Here is a 15314-nt window from a genome sequence, read left to right as displayed (position 1 = left end):
ACCAGGACTCTATAAGAAATGCCTATAAACAAGCTTTAAGAAGTTCTGCATTCATATTATAATATGCATTATAGTTCTGTTTTTTTCTCTAGGTGTGCTATAAATGGCAAGATTGATTTATATATTGTCTTACCTACAGTAATTTTCTAAAAGCTTCAAGGTATTTCTTTTTTATCATAACATTTTCAGATTACTGTAGGACAGATGGCTTAATGTCAAGCCCACTGGAAACTATGAGGTCTGGTGGTTGTGCTGTGTACTGTGGCAAAGGCAGAACTTAGTATCTTTCCCCTCTCCTCCCCTCCCTTCCCTTCTTCCTTCCTTTCCCCGTCAAGGCTTCAAGCTCTCACTAGCCTTGCTTCCTCATGGCAGGTTTTTCCACCACTTAAGCCATGCCTCCAGCCCAGCTGTTTTGTTAGTTAATGGGAGATGGAGTTTCTTGGACTTTACTGAAAAGACTGGCTTTAAACTTTAATCCTCCAGGTGTCAGCCTCCTGAGTAGCTAAGGTTACAAGTGCCACAAGTGTCTGGCTAGTAAGGATCTTTGATTAGATTCTCCCCTTGTCCAGCTAATTTTAGAGATTACATTATCATTAACCTAATAAGGGTTTCCAACATAAGGATACATATATTAAATGATTAATTTTCTTTTAATTTTAGTAAAATTTAAAACTTTGATTACTTAGCATCCACTGACCCATCATTCTAGTCATTTGTCTCCTTTTCTTGGGTAGTATGTCCATTGAAACAAATATAATGAACTAGGCATGGTGGAGCATGTGCACAACCCCATCTACCTAGAAGCCTAGGCAAAGTATTCTTGAGATCCCATCGTAACCAATAAGAAGCTGGGCATGGTAGTATAAGATGGCTATCCTGGCTACACAGGAAATATAAGTAGGAGGATCATAGGCTAAGCTGTGCTGAACATAAATGCAAGACCCTGTTTGAAAAAAGGTGAAAGGAATTGGGGGCATGACTCAAGTGGTGGAATGCTTCTCTAGCAAGTGCAAGACCTTGTGTTCAAAAACCTCTTCAGTACCATGGGGGGTGGGGGGGGGGAAGAGGGAGTGAGGGAAGAGGAAAGAGAAATAAATAAATGAATATGGTGACCATTCAGTGATTCCAAAGTTAGCCACTAGATTGATGGAGCTCCTCAAACTTTGGGTTCAGAAATACAATAACATTTAAATTATGGTAAGTCAGTTATCCAGTAATCACCACATACATGTTTGAAATGAATAGTGTGCTTTCTGATTCTAGCTCCTTCCCATAATACAATGAAGTGTCTAGTCTGGGCTTTGAGTTGAATTTTCTGTGATTTAATGGGTACTGTGCATACTGTCTAAATGGTAGTTTTTGTTAATTTGTTCATTCTTCTCATACTAGATATTGAATCCTGGGCCTTGTGCTTGCTCTACCACTTGTTCTACCGCACCCCTAGTCCTTTTGCTTTTGAGTTGGGTAGGGCTTCTGCTAACTTTTAGCAAGTTGTCCTCAAACTTCAGTCCTCTGGCCTCTGTCTTTCTGAGTAGCTGGCATTATAGAATAGCTGAGACTATAGATGTGCATCACTGTGCCTAGCTAGTGTAAATGACGTCTTAAGGACTGGATATATGCCATTATCTAGAGACAAAAAGAGGGAAGAAGGGACAGTAATTCTAAAAAGGTGTTTAATTCTTCATATTGTTTTATGTATTTTAAGTGGTATTTGTTGGGTAGTGGGCTCAGGGTGGGGGTAACAGAGATCATGTGAAGTATTAGGCTATATTCTGCCCTGTGATATGGCTGTAGATACCAGCTAAAGTGAGTGTGTTTGGGGGCTAAAACTATATTAACTCATTTTAGAAGTATAATTGATTTAATAGAAATCAGCTCAAATGGCCTTTATATAAAATGAGAAAACACATGAATTATCACACTAGTTGCTATTAGTAAGGAAAATATTTCAAAACATAGGATTCTTAAAAAAAAATCATAATTAAAACAGATCAGATGTGGAGTAAAGGAGCTACAACCAGTCCCCTAGAGGGAATCAGAGACAACCAAGACTGAGAAGCTGCCCCTCCCCCCCCATGGCAGCCACCAAGGACAGTCATGAGGACCATGATACCTTCATTAAGACTGCACATGAGCCCACCATGACCCCACAGTTTCAGCCAATAATTTTCTCTTCCTGAGCAAGAGGAAGAGGAGGAACTTATAAAAATGTGGGCCAAGAGGGAAAGTAGGAGGAAGGCACAGAATCAGTGGAAAGCTGGTGAAAAAGTGCAGCAGAGGGGCCCATTAGCTGCACTGGACAGTGAAGAAAGTGAACTAAGTGACTCAAGGTTGATGATGAGAGGGGAGGGGACAAAAGAGAAGGAGGGAACAGCTGACACCAAGCAAAAGGAAAGAAATGTACATACCACCCGATAGATGTAAAGGCAACCCTCCTGTACATCACCTCTAAAACAACAATAAAAAAAGATCCAATTAAAAAACAATGCAGACCAAGCTATTTCAATGTGCTTTAGGGGATGACCTCTCAGAATGGAAGGAGTGAGGCACTGGCAATGTCAATCTCCTGAAGCACAAGGAGAAAGGGACCATGCGCCTCTTCATGAGGAGGGATAAAACTTTGAAGATTCATGCCAACCACTACATCACACTAGTGATGAAGCTGAAGCTGAATACTAGCAGTGCCTGGGTCTGGAAAGCTCATGCTGACTTCACTGACTGGTGCCTAAAACCAGAGCTGCTGGCCATCCACTTTCTAAATGTGAAGAATGCACAAAAATACAAAACAAAGTTTGAAGAATGCAGGAAAGAGATTGAAAAAGAAAAGAAATGACCAGGCAAAAATTAAAATGCTGAAAAAGAGGCTGAAAAGCTAGAAGATGTTCTATGATGGAGGCCAGAGATGTGGGGAAAGAGTAAAGGGAGGAAAAGCAATGAGTTATTGACTCTCCTTTTTCTTTTTCTTTAAAAAAAAATGTTTCCTGCCTTTTCCAGTTTGATTTTAAATTATTTTGTTTTTACAAGGGACTTTATGTAAAAAACTAAATTCCAACATTGAGGGTCTTTCCCCTGAGTTTTTCCCCTACTGAAGATGATTTCTGAAAATCCATTCCGCTGTCATGTGAATGTACTGTGTTCACTTTCTTTAACATAGTAGAAATATTTATAGTTAAAAAAAAGTGAATAAAATAGCCATTGAAAGCTGAAAAAAACATATGCTAAATAAAGAATGTTTCATTCAGCAGAGAACTATATAGTGGTGATCCCATGCTTATTGTCAGTGTAATCATCTTATTTGTGTAAGTATACTCTATGATGTTTGCATGATGGCGGAATTACCTAAGGACACATTTTTTAGAATGTGTCTCATTGTTGAAGGAGGCATGGCTGGGTGGAGACTCACATAGCAACTGGGAACTCTTGACTTCCTCTTTCAACCAACCAGAAGGTGCCAGGCCAAAGTGGAGAACAGTAGGTCTGGTTCTAGCTTCTCTGATTGTGTACATGACCCCACTTCTGAAGGGCTTTTCCCTGACATATCTTGTCTATGGAGAGTTTTAAAATGGTTTTGATGTTATTGACCTGAGAGCAAGAGTAATTGTTTGATTTATTTTGACTTTAAATTTCCAATCAAATGAAGAGCCTTTTCCTTGCAGCCAAGACCATATTTTAAACAAGCAAACAAGGCATCATCCTAATGCAAAATTAAATACTTATATATGGCTGAATTGTATTACAGTATCATGTGACAGGCAAGGATATTAATGTTTTCAGAAAATCAATAAGTATTTGTCAAATAAAATTAATTATGTATGTTTTTCTCTCTCTCCCTCTCTCAGCAGTCACTGTTATAGGTTTGTTTTATACAATAATGTGTGTTGTATTGATTAGAATCTAAAGAATAAACTTGTGTTCATGATTTTCTATACCTTTCCCACCTTCGAGTTCTCCCACCCTTCCACATTCCTATAACTTCACACATGCTCCTATTCATTATGGCAGTGATGGATTATTGGCACCTAACCAACATGACAGGATGTCACAGGTCGCTGAGCAGAGATTTTCAGACTGTTTCCACTCGAATTAACTATTATTGAAATAGTTTATTAAGATTGAAGTATTGATCATTTTTCCTAACCATGGCTTAAGGGAAGGAAGAAGAGGTGGTGTTTTTGAAAGACTAAATTTCATTTTAAAAAATCTCATTTATTTAGTCTTTTGCGCTTCCTGTTTTATAGCCCCTGTAGTTTTTATTGCTTGGAAAAGGGTATCTTGGCTTTATTTTTATGACAGTATAATTATACCTCAGAAATGCACTTGATTACTATGGGTAGCAAAATTGTTCTAGTATATTGGTTTGGCCAATATTGCTACACAAACAACTTTTCAGTCAATTGAGTCTGTAAAAATCAATACATTATGGTAATATTTCAAGTAAGAATTTGCTGAATCTAAGACTTTCAACACCATTCTCTTTCAGGGAAAAATAATTTGGAAATGGCAAGAGTTCTTCTTAATATTTTATTTTAATTAAATGCTTTCTTCATAAAGAAATTTAAACTCCCATGTAAAAGTATTTATGAACAGGTAGACATTCTGTTAGCACACATCTGTCATTATAAGATGAAAGAGATCTAGTTTCCATCTCTGGCTTCCTTAGGAAGGAATAATGTGGGTTTGATTTCATCTTGCAGTATGCCCCTTTTGGATTCATACATCTGTTGCTTGGTGCTTAGCTGACAGAGGAATTGTGGATAGTTTAGAAAGCACCCAGAAGAATTTGGAAGTAATGAGTGGCATTGTGCTTGCTCCTCAGGCCTCCTCCATCCATTTGTTGGGCAGCCAAGTTCTGAGCATGTGTAGTGTCAAGGGCCCTGTGTCGAGAGAGATGCGGATGTTCTGTCCGCAGGTAAGCACAGGACTTTACAACAGGCTCTGAGGCTGGGGAGAAAGTGAGGCAGTTACTATCTCAGGAAGAATCCTCCACCAGGTCTCATGGAAGAATTGATATTTGAGCTGAGAAATGGTTGAAGGAATTAGCTAACTTTTACCCAGCAAAATGAAAGCTGAAGAGATCTCTGACTGCTTCTATAAGCCTGAGGGGAATTCTTGTACATAAACAAGTTTGCTCTGTTTTTCTGTGGCGAGGCACCGTTCATCTACCTCTGTTTAGCTTGAGAGTGCTTTCTTCCGATCTGTTTTCTGCCTTGATTGGCCTCCCTGAAGGAGAGTTTTGTCTGGTTATCTGGTGAAAATCCTCACAATGCCTAGCACAGTGTCCTATGCTCAGCACTTAGTGTTTCTGGAACTAACCTTCTAAAGCAGATTTTTTTTTGGGGGGGGGGGGTCCGGTTGTGGGGCCTGAACTCGGCCTGGGCACTGTCCCTCAGCTCTTCAGCTCAAGGCGAGCGCTCTACCACTTGAGCTACAGCGCCACTTCCGGTTTTCTGGTGGTTTATTGGAGATAGGAGTCTCACGGTCTCTCCTGCCCGGGCTGGCTTTGAATAGCGATCCTCAGATCTCAGCCTCCTGAGTAGCTAGGATTACAGACATGAGCCACCAGCGCCCAGCAAGCAGATTTTTTTTTATATTAATGCTTTATTCTAAATTAAAGGAAGCTAAAAAAGTATGATTATGAGGCAGAAAACACCCATTGTAGCTTCAAACTGGCTTGCTCTTTAGTGGGGACAAGAACCACATCACAAAGGTCATCAGTAGTGAGATCACTGACAGTATATCATCTATTATCTGAAATTTCACTTTAAAAAAACAAAGTTTTTTGTGTTATAGCTGTATTTTTTATTAATAAGTTTTTATTGTGAAGATACTGTTCAGAGGGGTTACAGTTACATGAGCAAGGTAATGAGTATATTTCTTATCAAGCATTGTTGCCTCCTCCTTTGTTTTTCCCCTACCATCCCTTCCCTCCCACCTCCACAACTATTGCACCCCCATATCCTCCCACTTAAATTGTAAACTTTGTTTTTCAACATAGTGTCTTGTACATCTATCTCATTGTTACAATGGGTCAACCTGTATCCCTATTTAAACATTTTGTTTAAAAGCAAATTTAAGGGGACATTGGCTACTGATGACTCTTAGCTGGGGAATATAGGAGAGAAACCATCTACAGGTGAATTTATGTATGAATGTGGGGGGGGGGATCTGTTGTGGGGCTTGAACTCGGGGCTTGGGTTGTCCTTGAGCCTCTTTGTGCGAAGGCTAGTGCTCTACCAATTGAGCCACAGCTCCACTTCCCAGATGCAGATTCTTTGCATTCTAAGGATGACTGTGAAATGTTATCCAATTTGAGGTGCTTCTAGGGGTTGCTAAACTCCACTACCATAAACAAGATAATGTGGTAGTTTATCAGATTACAGAGAATAGAATTTCCCTTAGACCTAGCCATAGATGGCCATACAAGCTTCCTCAGAGTTTCAGGATTCAGACCTAAATTTAGAACTCAGTAGTCCTCAGTACCATGTTGGCTTTGTTTTGCATTATTTTGCATTCTTTTATTCACTGAACAAGTATTTACTATCACTGTATATCAAGGACTGTTCCCAGTATGTGTAATCTAGTAGTTAACAGGGGGTGAATACTAAAGGAAGATGATGCCAGACCTTGCAAGTGTTAGAAAGAATGCAGAAGGTACTCAGGGAAGGCTTACCTGAAGGATAAGAGCTGAGATCAGAAGAAGTGGAAGACCAGTCATCAGAAAGTTTGGGGGAAGAGCCTTCCAAGCAGAAAGGCCAAACCCTGTGATTCATGTTGCGTCTAGGCCAGTGTGGCTGAATAGAGAGAACATGGGAGGTTGGAGAGACAGGCAGGGCTTGATCGTGCTGGGGCTTTTAGTCCTTGCTAAGAAGTTAGGGTTGTCTTCTTTTTTACCCATGAGTGGGGGTCAGAGCAGTTTTGAAGAGTAAAATGGTATGCTCAAGAATGCAACACACATCTAACACTCATCTTCTAACATAGAGATGAATATTTGGGTGTACTTCTGTGTGCTCTTCACTCTGAGTTTCCTAGCTTTTAACCCAGATTATTTTTGGATGTATGATGTAAATCAATGTGTAATTCTTGAAGTCAGTGCTGAACCATGTCCAGTTAATTTTAGAGGCTCCTCAGAAGTTGCTAACTATCCATTCCTTGGCAGTCAGTTACTGAAGTATTATCCTTTGGTCATCTTATCAGGAACTTAGAATCTGCTGTGCTTAATGGCTCATGCCTGCACTAGCTTCTCAGAAAGCTTAGATCTGATGATCATGGTTTGAAGCCAGGTTAGACAGGAAAGTCCATAAGACTCTTATCTCCAATTAATCACCAAAAAGCTGGAAATGAAGCTGTGGCTCAAGTGATAGAGTGCCAGTCTTGAGCAAAAAAGCTAAGGGACAGTGCCCAGGCTCTGAGTTCAAGCCATTGTACTGGTGCATGCAAATCCCAACAGATCTCTTCAAAAACATAATTTGATAATTGAATCTCTACATTAATTGAATAGTTGTGCTAATGGAGGTGGCATATTTCTTGATTTCAAAACACTGAATTTAAAAAGCTATTCTGTAGTATTTGATGTGTTAGAAAATTGTAGTCTCTTGGTTGGCATATTGAACAAGTAAGTATATGTATGCTATAGCATCTAGGGCATTTACTTAAATTGCTTTTTTGGAAAATAATTCACTGGAAAGTCCAAAAGGCATTTACTGTGTATAACTTTCTGCCAGTATTACTTTTCTTGCTTCTGTTGTTGGTTATTTTGATATAAGAGACCATGTTTCTGTTAAATTGCTACCTTCCCGGAGTGAAATATTTTTAGATTTGGATTTGTACATTAACACTGAATTGAAGTAACAGGTTACTAAATTCAGGGGGGAAACAGTAGAGATTAAGGTTACTAAAGTATTTTTGAGTATTAATGGCTAATAAGCCTAAAGGTGTTTTCTTTTTTAAATGTTAGATTACTTTTTAAATGTGACTCTATATTGTTCTCTTGACCTAAAATTTCCACAGGTTTCTTGTCAGTAGTGCAGAAAGAAAAAAAAGGAATGTACAGTATTACTGCTAAAGGCAGAGTTTATGGGTTCTGTTTCATGACTTGAAATAATGAAATGAAAAAATGTTCAGACAAAATTAGAACTTGCTTTAGGACACAATCAATACAGCATTTTAACAAGCTTAGTGTATTTGGAAAATATGTATTGTGTAAGGTTCTCTAACATTCTGATTGTATTACCACTGCTAACTGTGGCAGCAAAATGTAACAATATATTTAGTCAATAAACATAAAGCTCTGATTAAACCATAATTAAGTTTCCAGAAAAGTTATCTAAAAACTATGAATAAATATATTTTTACATTTGTCTGAGCAACAAAAACTTAATAGTGTTAAAGAAAACAGTACATGGGATAAAATCTCAAATGATTTTTACCACAAATACATGTATTGAATTAAATTTGTATGCCCAATTTATTTCTTCTCCCTTTTAGCTTTTCTTTGAAGGTGATTCTTACTAAATGTTCCAGAACATGGCAGCAGTGGTGACTGACTTAAAAGGCAAATGAAGCTGGGCGCCGGTGGCTCACACCTGTAATCCTAGCTACTCAGGAGGCTGAGAGCTGAGGATCACAGTTCAAAGCCAGCCCAGGCAGGAAAGTCCCTGAGACTCTTATCTCCAATAAACAACTAGAAAACTGGGAAGTGGCACTGTGGCTCAAGTGGTAGAGCTCTTGCTTTGAGCTAAAGAGTGCAGGGACAGTGCCCAAGCCCAGAGTTCAATCCCATGACCAAAAAAAAAAAGGCAAATGAGCAGCACCCCCCCCCCCCCCCCTGCTGCCGCCAGCTACTTTGGAGGCCCAGGTATAGTGGTTCAAAGCTGTGTCTGCCTCCATATACTAGAGGCCAAGAGGTACTCACTGTTACATTTTTATTTCCAGTTTGAGCCACCATCAGGTGCTCTGTGCTACCCGCTGTCTTACAATGTGTCTTAGTACAGTAGGGACTACCATCCTTCTAAAAATTATTATTATGCTAGTCCTGGGGCTTGAACTCAGGGATAGGGTAAGCTTTATTTCCCCCCTCAAGTCTAGTGATCTACGTACCACATGAGCCACAGCGAAGAGTAGTTCATTTGAAATAAGAATCTCATGGACTTTTCTTGCCCAGGCTAGCTTTGAAATGCAACCCCCAGCCTTCTGAGTAGCTAGGATTACAGGCATGAGCCACCAGTGCCTATCCTGTTTGGAAGGGAAGTTGAGGCATAGAAGAAATGATTTCCTGGGGATTCAGAGCAAGTCAGGGATAAGACTGCCTGAGAAGCCCAGGCTTTCTTATTTTTTAGTCCCTTCCAGTCTCTTTCCTCTCGTGAATAATTATAGTTTGGTTCTATGAGAAGTTTTATGTAAGCAAGACCTACGAATTCCTGCCACTTTTCTAACAAATACACTACAGCTGTACTTGGAATTTTTATTTTTTTGCATTAGACACGTGTACCTAATAGATGAGCCATGTGAATAGACAGCTGTCTCCCTCCCTCCCTCCTCTCCTCCCTCCTCTCCTCCTTTCGTCCCCTCCTCCCTTCATCCTTAGATTGTAATCTGTGAGGTAACAGATCTCTGAACCTCAGTCACTGCAGCATATCTTTCTCTAAAAAATTTCTTTGGTGGTTTTCATGGTCACAATTGTTTAAATTTAATACACTTTTTATTGTAAAAATACTGTACAGAGGGGTTACAGTTACATGAGTGAGGTAATGAGTACATTTCCTATCAAGCATTGTTACCTCCTCCTTTGTTTTTCCCCTACCATCCCTTCCCTCCCACCTCCACAACTACACTCCCTCTGCGCCTCTACCTTCATTGTCACAGTTTTATGAATGTATTTAAATCATCCCTGAAATCTTATTTTGGTGTTTACAAGACAGTTTTTCTCTTTCTATATAGATCCCTTCCCACTATCTCCTCCCATATATCTTACTTTTAAAACATGCACGTGGCATCATTAATGCCTTACAGTACTAAGTGGATTAGAGAATAGCACCTCTTCTTGACTGATTCAGAGGACTCTGTGAAGCAAAATTTAGCCTTATCTTTGAAGGAGCTCATTCTAATACAGGTTACATGTTGTTGGAAGTCTCCACGGATACATGAGAAAGAAAATGATGTTGTCACAAAGAACACATTCAAACACAGATTGTCAACCCAGGCTCAGTGCCCTATGTGGAGAAGTCAGCCACATCTCTTCCATTGTTGGTGGAAGGTGACTATGTCCCAGGCAGTAAAAGGTGTGATGGTGGCTTGTGTTTTCATGTTAAAGGAAAAAGTCTCTCCTGGTTTATTCTGACCCTAGTCATGATGTGCCCATTCCATGAAGTCTGTTATGCACAAAAGTGCACAAAATGAAGACAAAGTGCCTCTCTTCAGCCTGACAAAAGCCATTCCTTTGCAGAATGGTAGCTGCAGTGAAAGTAAATAAATGAATGGACAGCAATCACAGCCTAGTTGATGAAACTGTTCAATTAAAGCACAGGCATTTACATGGTGTAATTTCCCTAAATTGCCAATGAGCCCCTTTAGACACAACCAGTGTTCAAATTGATTTCAGCATTGATTTTGGCTGAAGCTGATAAATTTCTGCTTGTTAGTTAAAGTAATTTTGCAGAAGACTTTGTACTGCAGTATTGAAGTGTTCATTTAGCTGATGGTTAAAAGAGGAGTTATTTACAGAGGCCTCTACTGTTGTTCTGAGATGGGACAATTCCCCAATCATCTTTTACTTTTAATTTTTTAGGCTTCAGTATACCAATCAATAGGTGATTGAAACTGATTAAAACTTATCCAACCATCTGCCTATGGCAGTTTAATTAGAAGCTGGGTGATTCTTAAATTAAAGTTGTCTTATTTTCATTGCGGAGCCATCTTCCAGAAGAGTAGGGGACTAACTGTGCTGAAAACTTACAAATTTGGATTTGTGAAAGTATCTCACAAATGCTGTTCCTGAGACAACTAAAAAAAAATGTATTCAGAGGCTTTTGGAGATTAGAAGGAACAATATGCTTATATGTCCAGTCAAGAAAATTTCATTTTCAGGGAAGAACTAACCTGTAGTATAATAATAGATATGAATGCTCAGCTGTTTGTGATAGATGTAATTGAAAGCATTTTTTTTTGTTGGTCGTAGGGCTTGAACCCTGGGCTTGGGCACTGTCCCTGAGCTCTTCAGCTCAAGGCGAGCACTCTACCACTTGAGCCACAGCACCACTTCCATTTTTTTTGTAGTTAATTGGAGGTAAGAGTCTCATGGGCCTGGGCTAGCTTTGAACTTCAATCCTCAGATCTCAGCCTCCTGAGTAACTAGTATTACAAGCATGTGCCTGGCTAGTAAAAACACCTTTTAACAATGCAGGGAGACATGGCCATTGTGATAATCCTGTGCTCTCTTATTCATTAGCTTTGAATTGTTGTTGTTGTTGTTTGATTGATTTTTGTCTATGCTCGGGCTTGAACTCCGGGCTTGGATGCCATCCCTTAGCTTTTTTTGCTCAAGACTGGCATTCTACCACTTGAGCCACAGCTTCACTTTCAGCTTTTTGATGGTAGTTGGGGATAAGTCTCATGAACTTTCTTGCTCAGGCTGGCTTTGAGCCATGATCCTTACATCTCAACCTTCTGATTATAGTCACGAGCCACTGGCACCTGACTTTTTTTTTTCTGTTTCTATTAAGATCTTGATAAAGGTATTTGTCCACTGAATGGAAAAGAGGTATTTTCACATGTCCATGTTGACTTTCCAGCAGCACTGTGGGCAGGATTATAGAAGGCAGATTTTTGTCAACCCCCAGGTTCCCCTTAAGCTTCCTATACTCATTTTATCTAGTATGGGCCAGTTTTTTGAGTTTTTAATGGAAATAGGTTATTATTTCTGTCATGGGGACATATTACACCAGGTACTAGAGGGAAGAAGGGAATAAATGGCTCACTTTTCAGAGGTGCATTTACTCTTTGACCCACTAGGGTACTGTTTAGTGTTCTAGAAGAGGTAATTTAGTAAATTGTACCCCAGTGGCCTGAAAAAGTTAATGCAGCTCTGAAGAGTGAGTCATTCAATCGATTTTCTCTATTGCTTTTAACACCTCAACACTGACCATATCCAGAGAGCCTTGAAGCCAACTGGAAATAGAACCTCTAGAAACGGCCTGTTTATGTTCACACAAAGCTTCTTAGGCTATACTGAGGATTTGGCTTCAGAGGACCAAAATCCACATTCTGCTCCACTACTTAATAGATATTAACTTCACTATGCTTTGTATTACTCATCTGTAAATTTGGGATAACATTTCCTTGGCGAATTTGTATGTAAAGCAGATGACATCTCTGTGTGAAAATAGTTTATAGACTAAGCGCAATAAATAGAATGTCAAATACTAAGAGGAGAAGGTTTAAAATAATTTTTTTTTGGCAATACTAGGGTTTGATCTCAGGGTTTCACACTTACTAGGCAGGTACTTTACACTTGAGTCATACTCTTAGCCCTTTTTGGTTTGGTTGTTTTGGGGATAAGTTCTTGCGATTTTGTCTTGGCTAGCAGGGACTATGGTCCTTCTATTTATGCTTCCTGTCATAGCTGAGATGATAGGTATGACTTCCCACATTCAGATATTGAGATAGGATTTCACCAAAGTTTTTCTAGTCTAGCCTTGAACTGCAGCCTTCCTGATCTCCACTTCCCAAATAGTTGGGATTACAGGTATAAAGTACCACACCTGGTCTGGAAGAAGGTTTGTGTCTCATTTGATTTATTGTCAACTTTCCTAGTAACAGTGAATAGGGCTTACATTGCAGTCCATCTACTACTTTAGGAGAGTTTTCTAGCTAGTTAATTTCCAAGGTATTTCTCCCACTCCACATATATTGCCTGACTAGTCCATTGTTTTTCTTTTTTAATTTAAAGTTTATTGTAAAGGTAATGTACAGAGAGGGTACAGTTACATAAGTCAGGTAATAAGTACATTTCTTTTTGAACCCCTTATTTTCTCCCACTCCCCTCCCCATTGTTTTTCGTTATCTACATTGTGTTATTTCTTGCCTGTCTTTTACCCATTACACCCTTTCAGAACCTTTGATAATGAGATAGAGCATTTCATCTCAAAGGTGTTTAAGCCATATATTAAAAGACTAGTCTAGCCCAGCACTGGTGGCTCATGCCTATAATCCTAGCAACCCAGGAGGCTGAGATTGGGGATTGAGGTTCAAAGCCAGCCTGGGGGCAGGAAAATCTGAGACTCAACTCCAATGAATAAGAAAGAGCCGGAAGTGGTGCTGTAGCTCAAATGATAGAGTGCTAGGCTTGAACAAAAGATGCTTAGGGACAATGCTCAGGCAGAGTTCAAGGCCCAGGACTGGAAAAGAAAAAAAGAAAAGAAAAGACTAGGTAATGTGGAGGTGTTAAAAGCTTGAACCAGGCCAAGTCAACTTAGAAAAGAAATATGGAGGGCTGGGAAGGTGGCTCAGTGGTAGAGCGCTTGCCTTGCATGCCTGAGGCCCTGGGTTCGATTCCTCAGCACCACATAAGCAAAAAGAAAAAAAGCTGGAAGTGGCGCAGTAGCTCAAGTGGTAGAGTGCTAGCCTTGAGCTGAAGAGCTGAGGGACAGTGCCCAGGCCCAGAATTCAGGCCTAACGACTGGACCCCTCCCCCCAAAAAAAGAAAAGAAATATGGAGTGATGATCATAGTAACTTTGAGGCTCATGCAAGAGTCAAAACAGACATCTAACCTCCTCCCCTTTTTTGGCCTAACTGAGACTTGAACTCAGGGCTTCTGCTTATTAGGCAGGTATTCTACCCCTAATCTAATACCACTAGCCCTTTTTTTTATGCTGCTTATTGTTTCCTGCTTGAGTGAGTTCCTCAACTGAGATTATCCTCTTTTAGGCTTCCTGCCATAGCTGAGATGACAGACATATACCACCAGTTGGCTTCTTTCATTGAGTTGGACTCCTTGTGAACTTTTCTTGTTGGACTGGGCTTGAACCCAAATTGTCCGAATGTCAGCCTCCCAAGAAGCTAGGATTACAGACATGAACCGTCAGCACCCAGCATCTTATTTCTTTTTAGGGAGTACATAGAGAGAAGAAATGATAAAATGTAAGACTGTACTTGGTTTTCTCTGACTGAAAATCTTTCAAATCCAGCCAAGTTTTCTGTATTCTATGTTAGATTGATTTATGAGCCTAATGTACAGTCAGTATCTCGAAATTAATATCTGAAACCTAATAAAATGTTTGATTTAGTACATAAACAGTCTAGAGGGCCCTGTTGCTTAACCACAGATTATTTTGCAATCAGTAGTCAAGCATCTGTAATGGAGTTTAAGGCAGAATTGAGGTTGGCATAGACCAGTATTTGAAATAGAGCAGTTTACATAAAAGCTTCTTTTACAACTGCTGTTTACTTTCGACTTTCTATTTTAACAGCCAGAGCCTGGCTAATGTGTTTATCTATTATGGAAGGCAACAACTGTCAGTGTTGATTGCCCTGAAACTGTTTGATTTTTTTTTTTCTGTGAATGGCTATGGCTATTTTAGTCTGTGATGATACTCCTTAAAATTCCACAGCCTGACTCTTAGTCCTAAACATGTTAGCAAAGGCTAAATCCCAAAGTAAATCTAGGGAAAAAAGTCAAGCAGTAAAGCAAAATTTTTGTTAGCTGACCCACAGTGAGCTTGTATTTGTTTACTTGGAAATGTCTTTGCATTAAAAAATGACATTGAGAGGACTTGAAAATTAATCTCACAAGATAACAAAAGATTTTTGATTTTTGTATACAAATATTCAGATGCACTTATGCACTTGGTTTGTATGTGGCAAAGACTTGTTTTATGTTTGTTTCAGAACTGTTGAGCTGGGCTGGGAAGGTGGCTCAGTGGTAGAGTGCTTGCCTTGCATGCCTGAGGCCCTAGGTTCGATTCCTCAGCACCACATAAGCAAAAAGAAAAAGGCCGGAAGTGGTGCTGTTGCTTAAGTGGTAGAGCCTTGAGCTGAAGAGCTGAGGGATAGCTCCTAGACCCAGAGTTCAGGCCCCACGACCGGACCCCCCCCCAAAAAAAAAAAAAAAAAAAGAACTGTTGAGCTTTATACCTTTTGGTATAATGAAATGCAATCAAGTCTCAGGTTCCCAGTTTAAGTAGAGACTCCCTCACTGTGGCACTTTAGTCCTCGGATTTCTGCCCTCTCCTTTCTTTTCTTCTTCTTCTTCTTCTTTTTTTTTTTTAAATGCCAAGGCATGAAAGTATTCAAAAGCAAAAAAAACTTACAGAAGTTAGAA

The 15314-nt window shown here is 39.6% G+C and overlaps 1 protein-coding gene and 1 pseudogene across 2 annotated transcripts in view; both read left to right on the top strand.

Annotated features, from left to right (window-relative positions):
- The window catches only part of Map2k5 (mitogen-activated protein kinase kinase 5), a 271209-nt gene that overhangs the window by 63301 nt on the left and 192594 nt on the right, over nt 1-15314 (top strand). The window lies entirely within an intron of this gene.
- Nucleotides 2076-2937, top strand: LOC122114578 (annotated as a pseudogene).

This window comes from Dipodomys spectabilis, unplaced genomic scaffold, assembly GCF_019054845.1.
Source record: "Dipodomys spectabilis isolate Male_0828 unplaced genomic scaffold, ASM1905484v1 ptg000108l, whole genome shotgun sequence".
NCBI lineage: Eukaryota > Metazoa > Chordata > Mammalia > Rodentia > Heteromyidae > Dipodomys > Dipodomys spectabilis.
Note: the sequence above shows the minus strand (reverse complement) of the source record. Positions and strands in the feature narration are given on the sequence as shown.